General features: G+C 41.9%; 1 protein-coding gene across 1 annotated transcript in view; it reads right to left on the bottom strand.

Annotated features, from left to right (window-relative positions):
- Positions 1-6,852, bottom strand: part of aadat (aminoadipate aminotransferase) — a 112,061-nt gene extending 105,209 nt beyond the window's left edge. Inside the window, exon 1 of the mRNA XM_039751250.1 lies at positions 6,765-6,852. The gene's annotated coding sequence lies outside the window, so the exon portion shown is untranslated. The remainder of the gene's footprint in view (positions 1-6,764) is intronic.
- Between the last annotated feature and the right edge of the window lie 12,010 nt (positions 6,853-18,862).

Genomic DNA, 18,862 nt, shown 5'->3' with positions numbered 1-18,862 from the left:
AGTGTTATTCAATATTTTTACGTTTAGTTTACTATTACGCTGTGCATTCAATGGTATAATTAACTATATTTGTGCTTAAAATCTTAAAAAATATATATATTTACATACAGGTCACACGGTCTGGAACGGATGAATTGTATTTACATACAATCCTATGGGGGAAATTACTTCGGTTCCACTGTATTACTGTCTGACAAAATTACAGGCATTTTACGGAAATACAAACCAGTATTACTGAGCGAGAAAATTAAAGGCACACAATACAGTGACGCATATTACAGCCACATACAAGGTCCCTTGCCATTTAATATAGACTGTTCCTACAAATGTTTATGCAATACTGTTCTAGCGCCCGTTATTGTAACGGGCTTAATGTCTAGTTTTAATATAAAATGTTTAAAATAAAATGAGGTTTTGAACTGAAAACCTGTGCTTCCCCGCATTCGTTGGTTAAGAGTTGTCTTCTGTTTAAAAGCTTGTGAATGTGTTTTCTCTGGTGCACTGTTCAGAAGTATTTACTTACAATATATTTTAAACAAATTAAAGCATTTTGCTTGTTCTGAGCCTACAAACTTTTTTTTTTTTACTTTTTAGACTGTCTGCTGTGGTCCAGATAGACTCCCATTCTATCTGAAACTCGGTTACCTACATGAAAAACATAAGACTACAAGTTTAAGACTACTCAGTCAGTGCTGCAAACTATATGTGTTAAGTAACATATTATATTATATATATATAAAATCCTAAGCCTAAATGTGAAACTGTGACGTTTTTATGTCATGTTTCTTGTCATGCTTTAAATCTGGCTTATTTTAAAACTTACATATATATGTTTGGTATCATTCTTTTCAGAATTTATCGAACTTTAAAGTGATGTTTCAGATTCTTATTCTGTTTTTAAATTATAAACTAAAAAATATCAAGAACTCACGTCCCGCAAGACAGGACTTTGTGCCAAAAGATTAAAAATCGCCTGGGGCCGGAAATAAAACACAAAGAGTAGGACAGCTGCTGTACAGGCTTTTAAATGTTCGAAGTGCCGTGTGAGATGCAGATCACGCAGCACATCAGCAGCAGCAAGCCAGCAGCTGATAGAGCAAAGAGGAGGTTAAAAAAAAAAAACTATTTGTTTCCCATTGTATCACCATTTAAGACAGAGTTTCGTAGGAGCGACCACATCTTCTTGGCGTGCGTTCAGTCCCCCTCTTCACAACGCGAGCAACGGCAACGCAAAGTGGCTAGCGAGCGGGGGGAACCCCCTAGTGGTGATCCACAAGGCTCTATCCTGGGTCCGCTGCTCTTCTCAATCTATATGCTTCCATTAGGTCAGATTTTCTCAGGGCACAACGTGAGCTACCACAGCTATGCTGATGACACACAGCTGTACTTATCAATAGCACCTGATGACAATGACTCCTTCGATTCACTAACACAATGTCTGACTTGTATCTCAGAATGGATGAATAGTAACTTTCTCAAGTTAAATAAAGAGAAAACTGAAATCTTAGTGATTGCCAATATTGGATACAATGAGGCTATTAGAAATAAACTGGATACATTAGAATTAAAAGTCAAGACGGAGGTAAAAAGCTTAGGGGTAATTGTTGACTGTAATCTGAATTTTAAACTGCATATTAATCAGATCACTAGGACAGCATTTTTTCACTTAAGAAACATAGCTAAAGTTAGACCTCTTATATCACTGAAAGATGCTGAGAAATTAGTTCACGCATTTGTTTTCAGTCGCTTAGATTACTGTAATGCACTCCTATCAGGACTACCCAAAAAAGACATAAATCGTTTACAAGAAGTGCAGAATGCAGCTGCTAGAATCCTAACTAGAAAAAGAAAATCCAAGCACATCTCTCCAGTTTTGATGTCACTACACTGGTTGCCTGTGTCATTCAGGATTGACTTTAAAATTCTGCTTATGGTTTATAAAGCCTTAAATAATCTCGCCCCATCTTATATATCGGAATGTCTGACACCTTATATTCCAAATTGTAACCTCAGATCCTCAAATGAGTGTCTCCTTAGAATTCCAAGAACAAAACTTAAAAGAAGTGGTGAGGCGGCCTTCTGCTGTTATGCACCTAAAATCTGGAATAGCCTGCCAATAGGAATTCGCCAGGCTGATACAGTAGAGCACTTTAAAACACTGCTGAAAACACATTACTTTAACATGGCCTTCTCATAACTTCACTGTAATCAAAATCCTGATACTCTTTATATCCAACTCATTATAATAACTACTAGCAAAATACCTGCGCTTCACAGCGGCGAAGTACTGCCTTAAAATTTTTATTAAGAAGAAAATTAAACCTTTTTAAACTGAGTGAAAATATACCAATAATTATTTGTTAAGGATTTCTTTGTATACAACATTGTCAGTTCGGCCCTCTAGTTGTAATATGACCAAGCTGTGCGCTGAGCTTACTCTTGAGCATGCAATGTACAGTTGGCCATGTGAAAAGCAATCTTGTCTCAAATCTCACAGCTTGGATTGCTGCTGTCATAATCAGTTTGAGTTTCATAGTTTGTTTCAATTACGACAGTATTTGTAGGACTTGTGTTGAAGAGACATTCGGCATCGGCCAAGCGTTGTAAGTATACAACCAGTTTCATCTATAACTTCACATCCAGCTTTTGAGAGTTTAGACATTCATAAACATCAAAGTGTCCATTACTGAAATCGTCACCTGTGAATCTAAGATGTTTAAGAGGCATTGGCAGTTGTGGAAAGGTGTAAAATATTTGGTCATTTCAGTACACTTGAAAGTGACAACCGAGCAATTCAGCGGCAGCCATCAACTCACATGCAGATGCATAGGTGAAGGGCTTAAGCATTTCACTCTTATAGTGCTCCTGTGTAGTATAATTATCTCCTGTACCGTCATCAGTCCACACCTTGAACCTGTCCCAGTTATTCAATACATAAGACACAATGTTCCTCCGGATATCAAGAGTGAGCCTGATATGGCCGTGCAATATGTAACAAAGAGAATGGAAAAAGTAGGTGCCATCTCCGGGCATGGTAACCACTCGGTAAGTGACAGTTCTTTGATCGATGGTGATCACCTCGATAGACATGTTAATGGGGGTACTGTTGGAATGATAAAGGAAATGGGTATCTGAACAATGTAAAGTAAGTCTAAAATACCTACACAATAACTATAATCTTAATAAATGAACAATAAAACAGCGGAGAAGCCGTGGATTAAATTAAAAGGCTGTAGTTTCAGCAGGGAGACGTGAATCCCGTGGCATAGCAAGGAAGGGAATGTAGAGACTGGAGCGACGGATGACCTTATATAGGCAGGCAGCCAACAACGTGAGAGGCTTTGGGATGGGGGACCCAACGCCGCCTCACACAGTGACCGAGCTGCAGGCTATGGACGTATATATGTATGTAAGTAGGATTCAGTTAGCGTTGGGAACCCGCGTACCAAATTTCTTGAAGATGGGCCCATAAGTAACAAAGACCGTTGAAAAGTTCAATGTAGCGGCCGACAGTGGCATCATACCACTGAAATAAGTATGGACATTGGTTTCGGTTAGCGCAGGGAAGCCGCCTACCAAATTTTGTGAAGATGGGGTCATAAATAAGAAAGTTCAACATGGAGGACGTTGTCGACCGTTATGATCGTTATGCGTAGAATTTCGAAAATGAAACCTGTTAACTTTTGTAAGTAAGCTGTAAGGGATGAGCCTGACAAATTTCAGCCTTCTACCTACACGGGAAGTTGAAGAATTAGTGACATTGGAAAGTTCAATATGGCGGCAGACAGTGGTGTCATACCACCGAAATAAGTACGTACATCGGTTTTGGTTAGCGCAGGGAAGCCACCTACCAAATTATGTGAAGATGGGGTCAGCCTTCTACCTACACGGGAAGTTGGAGAATTAGTGATGTTGGAAAGTTCAATATGGTGGACAACATTGGCGTAATACCATTGAAATAAGTACATACATCGGTTTCGGTTAGCGCAGGGAAGCCGCCTACCAAATTTCGTGAAGATGGGGCCATAAATAAGAAAGTTCAACATGGCGGACGTTGTTGACCGTTATCGACCGTTATGACCGTTACGTGTAGAATTTCGAAATGAAACCTGCTTAACTTTTGTAAGTAAGCTGTAAGGGATGAGCCTGCCAAATTCCAGCCTTCTACCTACATGGGAAGTTGGAGAATTAGTGATGAGTGAGTGAGTGAGTGAGGGCTTTGCCTTTTATTAGTATAGATTCATGGTGGCTCTAAAATCTGTACTAACCCCTACTCTCTCTTCTGTTTCCTTTTCGGGTATCTTTTTGGTGGTGGATTGCGCCACCACCATCTACTCAAAGCACCGTGATGTTCCAACAATAATGGATGGATTAAAAGCCAGAAGTCTGTATGACCATCAACATCAAGTGACTCTGTGAGAATCCTAACTACAAAGAGGAATATTTCATTTATGTTAGGTAGAATGCCCAGAGGGGACTGGGCGGTCCCATGGCCTGGAACCCCTGCAGATTTTTTTTTTTTTTCCTCCAGCCGTCTGGAGTTTTTTTTTGGTTTTTTTTGTCCACCCTAGCCATCGGACCTTTCTCCTTTTCTATGTTAACTAATGTTGTCTTATTTTAATTTCTTATTTTGTCTTTTATTTTTCTTTTCTTCATTATGTAAAGCACTTTGAGCTACTTTTTGTATGAAAATGTGCTATATAAATAAATGTTGTTGTTGTTGTAGTGTTTTGGTTTGGAGTAACCCTTTTATGCTGAGACACCACTGATTGTTAACTTCAGCTGTTGACCCTCAATTGCCTTGCCTTTAGTTAATGCCACACAAAGACACAACTACAACTTTTACGGAACACCAAAATTCTTGTAACTGGTTTACCACCTTAACTACACCACCGATAAAATGCATTCTTCTTCCAAAAAGCCCAGCCATTATTCCTCAAGATAACCCAATATGTAAAGGCAGGCAGTGTCTGCTTACTGGTTAAGGATTTGAACTTCAAACCCTGAGGTTGTTGATTGAACTTTTGTCACTGTATAATGAGTGACCATGTGCGAATCACTTCACTTGTCTGTGCTCCCAACTAGAAAAACATAACTAACCAATTGTTTTTCAAATGTTGTAAGTCACCTTGAAAAAAAGGCATAAGCCAAATGAGGTAATGCTATATAGGGTAGGATACAGACAGATCACGTTATCTTAAACCATTTGGAAATTTGGAATAATTTTATTTTGAAACAGTGTCCCACATTAATGTCACAATACGCCATTTCCATTTGTGCCATAATTATTTAAATATGTAATAATTTCATTTGACTTTAATATGCTGTGACATATTGATAAAATATAACGTAGCTTCATCAAGTGTCTTCCAAGTAACAAGAACCTTCCTACAACAATGGAATGGACTATCATCAGTACAGTAAACGCTTGAAATTATAGTCACATTAACATTTGAACGTCTCATAGCTATTTCAGCAAGTATTATGAATTTCGGTCTACTAGACATTAAAAATACTGAGTTTTAAAGAGGGCTCAGTTTAAAGAGTTCACCTAAATTACAGTGCAAAACTGAACAAACACTATCATTTACCTAATAAAATGCACGCCACTTGGTAACAGTTGCTCAATTATCCATCCATCCACAGTAGCTCGTCCAGGATGCATCGTGTGCAAAGGCATGAAACAACCCCTGACTTTTAAATTTCCATTGCACGATTACATGAAAAAATAACCTTAAAATTGACACAAGTTAAATAAACAGCGAATGAATTCAAAACTGTGTTAGATGGATGGGTTGCCTTAACGTTTCACTGTTTAAAATGTATTTAAAACTTTTAAAAAAATGCTTCATGTATTGCGCGTAAACAACTTAAAGAATACAAATGATGAATTATTAGCATGTTCCGTTCATTCTCTCCTGGCTTTGGATGTCAGAATGTAAAGTCACTGAATGCGGAGCGTTACTGGGTAACGGTGCCACTGTAACAGCGTGGTGTCCTATTGGCAAAGGCTAACTATGGTAGCATGCTTACAGCAGCAACAAAATGGCTTGTGGAAGCCGACTCCATGTGGTTCACATCAGCAAATAAGGAAAGGTAAAATTCAACTGGAAACAACCTTTTCATTTTACCAGTACTGTATATTAAAACGGTAAAATGCAACTGGGAAACACATTTTTATTTTTCCTTCATAACCTCAAAGCAGCTTCTTAGGTAAACGTATACATATTATGGTACTTGTGTACTAAACGGACGGCACGGACCGCTAGTACACTTTTCTATTATCGTGACGCAAATCGGATTTTCGTTTTTAAGATTAGGCACCCATAAGGGACATTAACATTAGGGACCAATAGGCAACTATGATCCACCCCCACTAACTTTAAGGTTAGTATTTGTGGTTGGGGTAGGAGTACCCATATTATTTTAAAGCATATATTTTTTGCTTGTAACATAGTATTCTAAAAAAGTCGCCAGGCCTCAACAGTACTTCAACTTATGTATTACTTTATTCATTTTCGATGCATCGTATTCCACTGCAGGGTTGTAAAAAGACATAGGCTATCGCAGCAGTATCAGGGACAACACTAAACAAAAACAGCACGCCGAGTGACAGCTGATGTAGGCTTTGTCACAGGACAAAACTTTTACGCGATTACCCCCTATAATGAGAACCTCACAGCAGTACAACGTCTTTAAGTGGTTTTAGAAAAATACTCTTTCATACATCACATAGTTTGCCTCAATCATTGGTAACAACTGACCTGTCAAGAAGGCTGTCTTCGGCAACGTGTTTATAACATCAGCGTGACCTGGGCTTGTTCAGTGTCCGCTAAGAGGACCAAGCAGATATTGCTGCAGAGTAAAATGGGCGTGAATATTTTCCACTTCAGCCAATCATATATTAAATTTGCGAACGTCAGCACGATCAGCCAATCGAAGATTTAAAAGTCGCAGTCAATCACCTTTATTTAACAACTAGCCAATCAGTATTATTTGTCATTCATGCTCCACTTTAGCCAATTGCCTTATGGATAGGTAAAAAAAAAAGCTGGGAATAATTTCTAAAGGTGGACGTGTAAGATAATTTCTAAAGGTGGACGGTCAAGATAAAGTGACTGTAAGAGACGGAGTGTATATTCGTAAATACATCTGCGACGATACACTATCTAAATATTATAAATACACAATAGCACTCTGTCGAGTGCATTATTAAGACTGCAGTGTATTTTTACCACCGTCATTTATGATTAGCGATTCTGAAAAAATAATGATAATGAAAGTTTGGATATGATATATTTATCGTTACTAAACAACGTCTGAAGAAAATTTAAATGAACATAACAATACAGATTTGTGTCCGCCTAATTTTAATGAATTGACGTAGATTTAAGTGTGGGCTTTACTTGATTGAGTCAGTTAGATTAAAACAAATGTTTGACTGCTGTTGTTTACTCGAATGTCCAAATGAATATATTTAACAGGTCACCTTAAAGACGGGCTATAAACGTATTACAGTTTTAAACGTTGAATAAACTGTCAGAGTTAAATCTGTACTTCTACAAGTACACAACCCTAAAATGTGTTTTAACGCTTTCATTACTATTTATCAACGTTTATTTATTTAAGTACTGTATTCCTAATATTCCATTGTCCCCCCCTTCTGCCCACCGATCAGCCTCTGTTATTTGTTTGCTGATGTGTGTCAAATATTCTGCGGTATTCATGTCTGTTCTCAACATACCAGCAGCTCTAGTGAGTTTCTTGCATGTGGATCTCGTATTCAAGTTTAGTTTTTTAGCTCTATTATGATTACAGAATATTACAAATCACATACTTGACACTCACGTTCATGTATCAGAGAACAGACAACGTTAGAAACACAGTTATCATAGTGCTAATAGTCACATTTCAATTATTATTTTTATAATGAAGTTTACAATGTTAAACGATCTGTAAAGAGCAAATATTATGCCTTTAAAAGAGTAATAATTTTGCAGTTTTTGTGACTGTGCACCTGTTAATCAGAGTATTCAATTATTTGACTTAATTGGATCTTTATTACTTTTGGGATTCTAAATATCTTTAGTGTCTCTGAGACTGGAGGAGGCCAGGAGTCCAACTGTACAGCAGACACTGATGTGCTTCAGCATCACGACTGTTAACAAGATAGAGATGGAAGATAGTTCAGGTGGGCATTATCCTATATAACTGCACAAGCAAACAGCATATTAAGAGCATACAGAGTCTGTATACTCCAGTAGAACTGACCAGATGGCCCTGACGTAACAACCTGTGCAGCTGTAAAGGACTCCACTTTACTGGTCATTTTACCACACACTATACTGAGTCTGTCTAATCTTAACCAATAAACAATTCAATCAGAACAGCGGGGAATTTGTTTTGGCAATGATATGTCTGGTAAGGCGTTTTTTTTTCTTGTTCGTCATTGGTTTATACTGAAAAACTGGTTTACGTCAATGTAGTTTTCTATGGGATATATGTATATATATACTGCTCAAAAAAATTAACCCTTTTGAATGGGAGTATAGTATCAAGTCAGTGAAACTTCTGGAATATTGATCTGGTCAGTTAAGTAGCAGAGGGGCTTGTTCATCAGTTTCAGCTGCTTTGGTGCACTAGAGGGGCAACACTGAGACAACCCCCAAAACAGGAATGAATGGTTTAACTGGTGGAGGGAGGCCACTGACATTTTTCTCTTCTCATCTGTTTTGTCACTTCTTTTGCATTTGGCTACGGTCAGTGTCACTACTGGTAGCATGAGGCCATACCTGGACTATACAGAGCTGGCACAGGTAGTCCAACTTCTCCAGGATGGCACATCAATACCACGTGCCAATGCCAGAAGGTTTGCTGTGTCTCCCAACACAGTCTCAAGGGCATGGAGAATATTCCAGGAGACAGACAGGCAGTTCCTCTAGGAGAACTGGACAGGGCCCCTTGTAGAAGGTCCTTAACCCATCAGCAGGATCCACCGGTATCTGCTCCTTTGGGTAAGGAGGACCAGGATGAGCACTGCCTAAGCCTACAAAATGACCTCCAGCACGCAGGCCACTGTTGTGAATGTCTCTGACCAAACAATCAGAAACAGACTTCATGAGGGTGGCCTGAGGGCCCAATATCCTCTATTGGGCACAGTGGAGCTCGATTGGCATTTGCCATAGATTACCAGAATTGGCAGATCCACCACTGGCGCCCTGTGCTTTTCAAAGATGAGAGCAGGTTCACCCTGAGCACATGTGACAGATGTGAAAGGGACTGGAGAACGTTATACTGCCTGTGACATCGTTCAGCATGACTGGTTTGGTGGTGGGTCAGTGATGGTATATCTGGGGAAACATATCCATGGAGAGACGCACAGACCTCTACAAGCTAGACAATGGCACCTTGATTGCTGTTAGGTATCGGGATGAAATCCTTGGACCCATTGTCAGACCCTATCCCTCTGCCTGTGTGTGTGTCGCACTGTCTCCCGCTCTATCTCTTGCTCGCTGCACAGGAAATGCACAGGGAGAGACTGAACATGTACAAACCGAAAGGGAAACTGGCTTGTTCATATACGGAGTGTGTGGTCGCGAATATTTAGCTCAATTACTTGGGAGGCGTGCTGATTTCCACAGTAGCTGCACTTATGAATATGCTAAGCACAGTCCTTCACCCGCGAATATTTACCCTATATGGGCAGGCACTCAATTACGTTGGAGGCATGATGACGTGGACATAACTCCGCCTCACACGGCAACCGAGCTGCAGGCTATAGCTGTATATATGGACGAAAGTATGTTCCAGTTATGACCATTACGTGTAGAATTTCGAAATGAAACCTGCCCAACTTTTGTAAGTAAGCTTGAAGGAATAAGCCTGCCAAATTTCAGCCTTCCACCTACACGGGAAGTTGGAGAATTAGTGATGAGTGAGTCAGTCAGTGAGTGAGGGCTTTGCCTTTTATTAGTATATATATATATATATATATATATATATATATATATATATATATATATATATATATATATATATATATGTTGTCAGGGATGTCAGGGGCAACGACCCAGCCGGGACGCCGTGAGGGACTGGAAGAGGGTCAGAGCCCACCCTGGATCACGTGGGGGCCGCCTTCCTGGTTGCTCTGGGGGCCACAGGTACAGGGCATGGAAGCTCCACCCTGTAGGGGCCCGTGGTCACCGCCAGGAGGCGCCCGAATGCCTTGGGGACCTGTTACCCCAGCAATTCCGCCACACCAGGAAGTGCTGGGGGGAAGATTTAGGACGGCACCCAGAGAGCGGCCGGGAGGGCAGCCGGCACTTCCGCCACACTGGGGCGTGGCCAGAGGAGGAATGCCGGGAGCACTTGGGGCTCACCTGGGGATAGTTTAAAGGGGGCCGTCTCCATTCATTCAGCACTGGAGTCGGGTGGAAGCAGGACGAGGCAGAAGAGAGCGTGGAGGCGGCCCGAAGAAAGGCATTTTGTGGCCAGGACTGTATGGATTTGGGTTTGTTGTGCACTTTATACTGAGTCTGAGTGATTTTAAATTGTAAATATTTGGAAATAAATACGTGTGGTGGTGATGAACAACATGTCCGCCTGTCTGTGTCTGGGTCGGCTCCACATCTGGCGTAGTCGACAGGATGCTCCACCTGTTTCAAGGCGGGGACCTGATAAAAACAATTTTGTTGTGGACGGCCCGGCGCAGCAGGGGACCCACCCACGATACCGCGGGTGCTGCGTGCACACAGCCCCGCGGGGTAAAGGAACTCCACGGACCGGCAGGGGTCCGCAGGAAGGCCATATTCCCCGGATGCGGGCAGGCGGCGGGCTTACTAGGAGTGCAGTGGTCTCCGATGAGCGCGCCGTTGCTGGAGGCACCCGGGACGGCAAGGCGTCAAGAGAGGCCACGCCGAGGATGGTTCCTCGGTTGGACGAGTCCGGGGAGGTGAGTTCCCTGCCTTGTGGCAGCGGGCCAGGCGTGTTTTTTCTTTTATAGGCAGGGACTTCCCGGATCCACGTCAGTGGCGGGCGCATGCCGGTCTGCGGGCCTCTGGCAGCACAGCGGCAGCTGCGAGGGCTGCGGAGAAGGAGGCGCTGCAGCTCGAGGGGCGCCGGCAACAACAGGGCTGCCGGCAAGCACGTCGCCACCGCAGAAGGGGAGGCAAGATGGCCGCGGACCAGAAGTCCCTCCCCTGATAGGCACGCTTGATTGGGCGGTGTGTCTTGTGTGCCCGCCGATGACTGCAGAGAGGCGGGACCAAGGAATGTCCATCACGGGCAGGGGGGAGACCCGATTGGGCCGGAGGAGAAGGCCTACAGGAAGTGGCCAGCATCGGAGGCTGACAGACAGGTAGGCTCCGCGTCGGTTAACTTCCTGTCTTTGCTGGCTGCTCTGGCGGAGCTGGGGCGTGCCTTCAGCCCGCGGAGCAGCGTGTATTGCAGATGCTACGTGCCATCTGGGCTGAAGTGCTGGTACTGGAGAGGAAGGCGCTCGTGGCGCTGAAGATGATGGCGATAACGAGACGGCGCGACACTGGAATCTCCAGCCGGAGCGGTACGGCGGAGATGGTGAGTACAGCCGACTCCGTACGGCATGCAGGAGGGTCTGCTAAATATGTCTGTTATGCCAAAGATCAGCTTCAAGTAAGCAGCCCTCCGACAGGAGGTGGGCGCCGCAGGCTGTATGAGCGGCGAGGGGGGAGTCCGTGAGGACGCTGAATGGACACGGGCTGCTAAGTGCCCCGGGTCCTAGCGCCCTCCGCCTCGAGTCTGCTGCGGTCTCGCGCCGCACTGTAGGGACGCAGACAGGAAAGAGGCTCTTTCTTTGTAATAAGGAGTCTCAAACCGTCATGACGTCCCAGAGTGAAAGGAGGAATGAGAGGCTGTGTGCCGATTCCTCCAATAGGTTGGGACGCGATGCTGGGTGCACGCGTCCGGGTGCTGGCCGCCCTCTGCAGGGGCAGAGGGAATCCCTGAGGCCGGCGGAGAGAGCGTAGGCGGTGCCGGCGATTCCACCATTAAGAGGGACATGGAAGCCGCGGAGAAGGTGCTGAACAGGCAAGTGCCGGGGTGCCGATTGGAGGGGGGGACGCTGCCAGTGCGTGGCACAGGAAGGGTGCCTTGGCAGCGGTTCTGCCCCTGTGTTCTCTTTTGAAGGGACAGACCCCGGGCGAGCAGCAGGACCCCCTTCGTTGGGGACCTGCCCTCAGATGTTGGACCGTCTGCTGAAGAATCTCTCTGCTGGTATGCGGGTGCCACCACGGCTGGAGGAGGCTGCAGTTGAGCAAGTGACTACAACCAAAGGGGCGCGGAGACCTCGGAGGGGGTGCCGAACGAGAGGGCCCCCGGGTGCCGGTAAGAGGGGGGAGCACAAGGGGAATACCAAGTGGTGGTGGCGCAGGGGAATACCAAGTGGTGGTGCTCAGGCCACGTCTCCACCCCTGTCCCTGCTTGGAGAGTGGGACCGGACCCTGGCTGTCCTGGAGTAGGACCCGCTTCGGGGCTGTGCTGCCCTTGTGGGATGGGTCGCTCTTTCCCACGAGTGGTCTTTGCTGGCTGTGGGGCACTGTCAGGGATGCCAGGGGCAACGACCCGGCCGGGACGCCGTGAGGGACCGGAAGAGGGTCAGAGCCCACCCTGGATCACGTGGGGGCCGCCTTCCTGGTTGCTCTGGGGGCCACAGGTACAGGGCATGGAAGCTCCACCCTGTAGGGGCCTGTGGTCACCGCCAGGAGGCGCCCCAATGCCTTGGGGACCTGTTACCCCAGCACTTCTGCCACACCAGGAAGTGCTGGGGAGAAGATTTAGGACGGCACCCAGAGTGCTGCCGGGAGGACAGCCGGCACTTACGCCACGATGGGGCGTGGCCAGAGGAGGAATGCCGGGAGCACCTGGGGCTCACCTGGGGACAGTTTAAAAGGGGCCGTCTCCATTCATTCGAGGCTAGAGTCGAGTGGAAGAAGGACAAGGCAGAAGAGAGTGGAGGCGGCCTGAAGAAAGGCATTTTGTGGCCAGAACTGTATGGATTGGGGTTTGTTGTGCACTTTATACTGAGTTTGAGTGACTTTAAATTGTAAATATTTGGAAATAAATACGTGTGGTGGTGACGAACAACATGTCCGCCTGTCTGTGTCCGGGTCGGCTCCACAATGTATATATACATAAACACTGACACACACTTACTGTCAAGACCTTAGAATAACAAGGTTCTAGTTGTGAGTTATGGTTTTAGAATACTGACTCTTATTGTTGTATACTATGATTGTAAGTGAACAGCACAGTCTTGATCAGGATGCTCGGTTTCCAAGCTGTTTTATCTTGTGGGATTACCAGTGAATCCAGCAAAGTCCATGCCATCTGTAGACCATGTTGATACAAGTGAAGGCTCTGCTCAATTCTAGCAGTGTTAATACACGAGTTGACTGGACCAGCACAAGTTAAAACACTCATTATTGTCACTACCAAAAACAAAATGTTATTAATAATTATTCAGTATAAATTGTACAACCATTTCAAGAAATATTTACAATTAACAATAATGATGGGTCAGTTGAACTGAAAGAAAAATTCATCTTCTTTCTGCAAACAGACTGATCAGGGAATATACTGAAGCATGCCCATTTCTATATATTATATATAAATAATATATAATGGGGATAGACAAGTTTGCTTGTAATGTTCAAAAAAGTAAGAAAACTGTACAATGCAGTTATAAAAATTAAAGAAAAAATGCAGATGGCATGAATTGGCTAAAACAGATACACAGACAATTTCAGATATTCAGAACTTAATCAACAGTGTCCCTTATTATTTACATCAATAGTTAAATCAAATATACACAACTCTATTTTGCACAGTCAAACACTCAGAAATAAAAAAAGTTAAAAGACAAATAAAGCAAGTGACATGTTTATTAGAGGAGCGGCTGAGATGGAATCCGAAGTTGAAATGCCTTAGTGATGCTGTCTGTCCTCGTACTCCAACAGTTGAAGCACAAGTTTGTCAAACTCTTCGCTCACTTTAAAAAACAAAAAAGATTTACTTTCACCAATACTAGAAGTGTATTAATGTGTATTTTAAGCTTCACTTTAAACATATATTTACATTTATATGTGTAAGAGCCATTTTCCTAGTTGTATATGATTCATGAACATTTTACTAGATGACAATGCATGATCTATGGGAGGTTCCTATAACCCCTGTAAGTAGAATTGCATTGGTATATTCTTGCCATTTCTAACAGCTTTGAGTCAAGAGTTCAGTTCAGTTAGTGACAGCCTTGCCATGATTAAGGTGTGGAAGGCATAAGGTTTTAAACCGTGCTAACCGGTCTATGGGCCTTTTGAGTTTGTGAAGTAAATATGTAAGAAAACAGCACTTAATTTATGCGCTGTGCCGTATGCTTAAAGTGTACAGAAGAAGAAATTAAGAACCTTTAAGTATAGAAAGAAGAAGCTAAGAATCTTTAAGAATATTATAAGTTAAGAATCTTTAAGTATAAAAACTAGTAAAGTACTTTTAATTACAGAAATAATTAAAGTTTCTCAAGAAAAGCTAAGTTTATAGAAGATACATTTTTCCTTTTTTTTGCCTTTTAATTATATGTGTGTAACTATTTTCTCTTTTATTCTTGTGTGTATTATTTACTTTTAACTTTCACTAAATATTTCTAAAATGAACTTTTGGACTGTGAGATTTCTTTTGGCACACGTTTTACCCGTGCTTGACCTTACCTTACACTTCGGCAGCTACAATATGTATTTAGTTTACATTCTTGCCTAAACTCAATACAAGTAAAATGTTATTCTGATTAACAGAATAATGGTGCTGAAAATAAAAAGCAAGGACTGTCTGCTCCCCAACAACACATGACATACCACTAACTGTTGTGATGTATGGCCGGCTGTTCATCCCGGCCAATACCCCCACGCCGCCAGGTGGAGCCCTCCCTGCAGTATGGAGGTGCCCCGAAGACCAGCAGGGCATTATGGACATTGGAGTCTTTACTCACAGTCCTGCTGGATACCATGGGGGCCGCCAGGAGTCGCTGCAGGGAGGCCCAGAGACTATTTGCCTTACGCCCAGGAAGTACGTCATAGTCACGTGGACAAAGAGAACGATGTGCTTCCTGGGTGAAGAAAAAAGGATTTTTGTCTGACCCAGAAGTGTTCCAGGTCACATGGACGGAGAGGGTGAAACGCTTCCGGGTCGAAGAGTATAAAATACTGTGGGAGATCCCAGACAGACTAGCTGAGTTTGGAGGCAGGGTGGCTAAGCGTCTGGGAGTTTGGAGGATTGGTTATTGTGTATTATTATTACTGGAGAATTGTGGAGAAGAGCGTGCTTTGTGCACTTTATTATTATAATAAATAATTATTAGGGACTTTTATCTGGTGTCTGACATGTGGTCTGAGGGTACAACGGTGTGAGAAAACCCTAATCTGTCACACTGTCTACTGGTCCATCAATGAACAGACCTTCTGCTTCTTACTCATAGAGACACTCTCTGTACTCATTAGAGATTCCCTGAAGCCAAATGAGCCTCTGCCATCAGCACATCCAGAATGATGCGAGCTCTGTTGATCTTTTCAGAAGTGCCTACAGCTCTTGACACTTCATCCAGGTAGTTGTAGAGGCCATCTGTCAGCTTCTTGTCTTCTACTGCATATAGGTCATTACCCGGTGACCTTTAAGATCTTCATCATTTTTAAACCATTTGGATGACACCTTTTCAGATACAACAGCCTGTTGGACAATAAAATAGAAGAGTTTGGTGCTATAAAGTCATCATAGCTCTTTGCTACAGATTACAATAACAAAGTTTTACTTGTTATCCGAACTAAGTTACCAGCAAGTGATCATCTGCTCTATGGCCCTTTATGATGAACTCCATCAATTTTACATGTTGAGTCCTCCTGGAGGCCCTGCAGATCTCTGCAGCCACACAAACGCGAGCCACTTGTTCTCGAGTCAGCTGCTGTACTGCAGCCACACAGCCAGCCTGCTCTCCTACACTGTGGACACACACAAATGAATACATCAAATTGTCATATGTAGTATTGATAAGCATTCTTTGGAATAAAGTTCAAGCTGTGAGAATTCATCTGTGGTTCATTACAAAAACTCTTGTTTGTGGTTATCTCAATAGTTTTTTAGAATACATCTATTTCAGAGTATTATGAATACACCAATCTGGACACTACCTAAAGTAATATGCAAGTCACAGACACGTCATCCTAATATAAAAAGGATATATACAGTGCTCTCAACTATTATTGGCACCCCTTATAAAAATTAGTAAGAAGAGTTAGAAAAAAAATCCCTGTTTGCTGAAGAAATGTCACCTCGCACTGAAAAAATTTGAAACATCTGACTTTTAATTGAAACAATTTCATTCAAAGAAAAACAAAGCCCTCATCAAGAAATAACTATTTTTAAAATTAACATTTTTATAATGGGTGTCATTAATAGTGGAGGGCACATTAAATGAATGCCACAATTAAAGATATGCCACACATGAAAAAAAAAATAGAAAATTATCAGCATCTTTAAAAGACTGACAGTAAAATCAAAGGGTTCCTACATAGTCAGATAAAAAGCATACTGAGAAAGAATAAGAACAACCTAAACACAAATGTAAAGTTACATAAATCTTACAGTTAATATTCAAATACCATCAACATGCCTATTCCACAGTCTACTGAACCAATGGGGATGTCCTTGGAAAAGAAGGAAAGAAAAAAAAAGATACACGTTAAAGTCAAACACTACAAGTGAATTACAAGTTTAAGGAATGGTTGTTTGCAATTTACCTGATTTTTCATTAATATCCAATTTCCAGAATATATTCTTGTAGCAAGCTGGCTGAAACGAAAATTATAAATGTCACTTGTAATTAAATTGAAAGACTCTGTTTACATCGCAACACTCAGTCTGAGTCACATACAATTTAGTGGTGCACTGCCCTTTGCAGGAAGTCTTTAACAGTTTAGAAATGGCAGGCATCATCTGCACAAAACTACCATGAAATTCTATTAAAATTGACGGTACAAAAACATATTATTTGGTATTACAGTTTAGACACATTACTCCAACATAAGGAATTAAACTGAAAAAAAAGGTAATATCGTGCACCACTGTAGTCAATCTGAACTTTATCAAAAGCCTGCTTCACGACAGAATAACTGATCAAGCATTTCCAAGATGCTTGCAAAAGTTTTTTTTCGTTTTCCATTCACAGTGAAAGAGTTCTCATGAAACTTGCCTTGTGGAATTTGAAGAGTTGCCGGTACCACTGAGTGCCAGTCCACATCAAGCACTGAATATAAATCAATTACTACAGCTTAAATGGTTATTAATACAAACATAAAGGTTCACAGTACAAGCATAACTATGCAAAATAAAGTTATTAAAAATACGAAAAAAACTGCAAATTTCAAATGTTTTCATTTTGAAGCACACCTACTTCCATTATCAAAAATACAAGCAATTAGTTTCGTCGCTTCTTCTTTTTTTGTCTAATGGAGTTTCATCACCGCAGCTTCTTTTTTTTTTGTCTCCTTTCATTTAATGGAGTTTCATCGCTTTGTACAATGGCAGGTTATTGTAGGAAATTCTATAAGGCGGAACCTCAAAGAGGTAAGCATCACAAACTGTGAAACGTTTGGTTAAAGTTACACTTGATAGACAACTTCAAACTTTGATAATTGGACAGGTGAGTTTTTGATTGTCTTAGAGTAATAATAATCTCATTCGTCGAAGTTCTGAATTCGCACAATATGATTTGCTGTAGTCGAATTTGATTCACAGTTATCCCGCCTTCAGATCCGCCCATCTGCTGGTGGGTGGGGTGAGTGGAGAAGGGTCTGGCTGCAGCCTGCAATACCTATGAAATTAGACATGGAACCCCCTTCATATCACGGAACGCCCCCAACACCAGTCACGGAACACCCTCTGATGTCAGTTTTGGTGCATCATCATTGTTTTTGTTGGAGTTCGAAGGAATGGTGGACTTTGAATAAATCTTTCTGAAAGCTTTTTGAGGAAAGAAGAAGAAGAAAGAGTTTGAGTTGGAAATCAAGATGGCAGTGAGTTTGTTGCAAGTTTTACTAATATTAGATAATATTACACTTTACTGCTAGGGTACGAATTATACCACAGTGTAATAAAGAAGTTGAATCAACTTTCAAGTTCCATGCAGTACTAAGCACTCTAAGAAAGTGTTAAAGGTTAAACAACAAACTAGTCGGTTTGTGTAGCTAATTGTTACAGGACTGTTCGGAATACTCGATTCTGAATAGTAAATCAACAGATTGAGCAGTCAATAATTTTTTATAACAATTGTTATGATATGTAATTGACCGTTGTTGAGTATAATTAACCATAGCTAAGTGTAACGAATTGTAATCAAATATAAGTGACTGTGATTAAGTACTTATAATTGCCAGAATATCATTCACCATTTGTCCTGTATATCACGTATATGCTAGTTAATCAGAAGTAAAACCTATCAGTAACCTGGTATTTTAGATATCAAAATATATTTCAGAAAGACAATACAGAGAGATAGAGCCATTATAATGTAATGTTCCACAGAAAGCTTATTGTTTGCAGTTTCTAAGACAAAAACATTTAATAGTGGATATACTGGTTTTTCATTTATAATAATGTTGCTAGTCAGAAGTTTGAATATACTTAGGTCACTTTAGATGATCTTTTTTCATAGTTCTGTATATTGTGGAACGAGCCCTGGACACAGACAGACGGACAACGGTTTTGCACCCAACACACTCATTTATTTACAATAAATATACAGTGATCCTTCTCTATATCGCACTTCGACTTTCGCGGCTTCACT

The sequence above is a fragment of the Polypterus senegalus genome, chromosome 4 (assembly GCF_016835505.1).
Source record: "Polypterus senegalus isolate Bchr_013 chromosome 4, ASM1683550v1, whole genome shotgun sequence".
Taxonomy (NCBI): Eukaryota; Metazoa; Chordata; class Cladistia; order Polypteriformes; family Polypteridae; genus Polypterus; species Polypterus senegalus.
The sequence above is the reverse complement of the archived record's forward strand: the minus strand, read 5'-3'. Positions and strand labels throughout refer to the sequence as shown.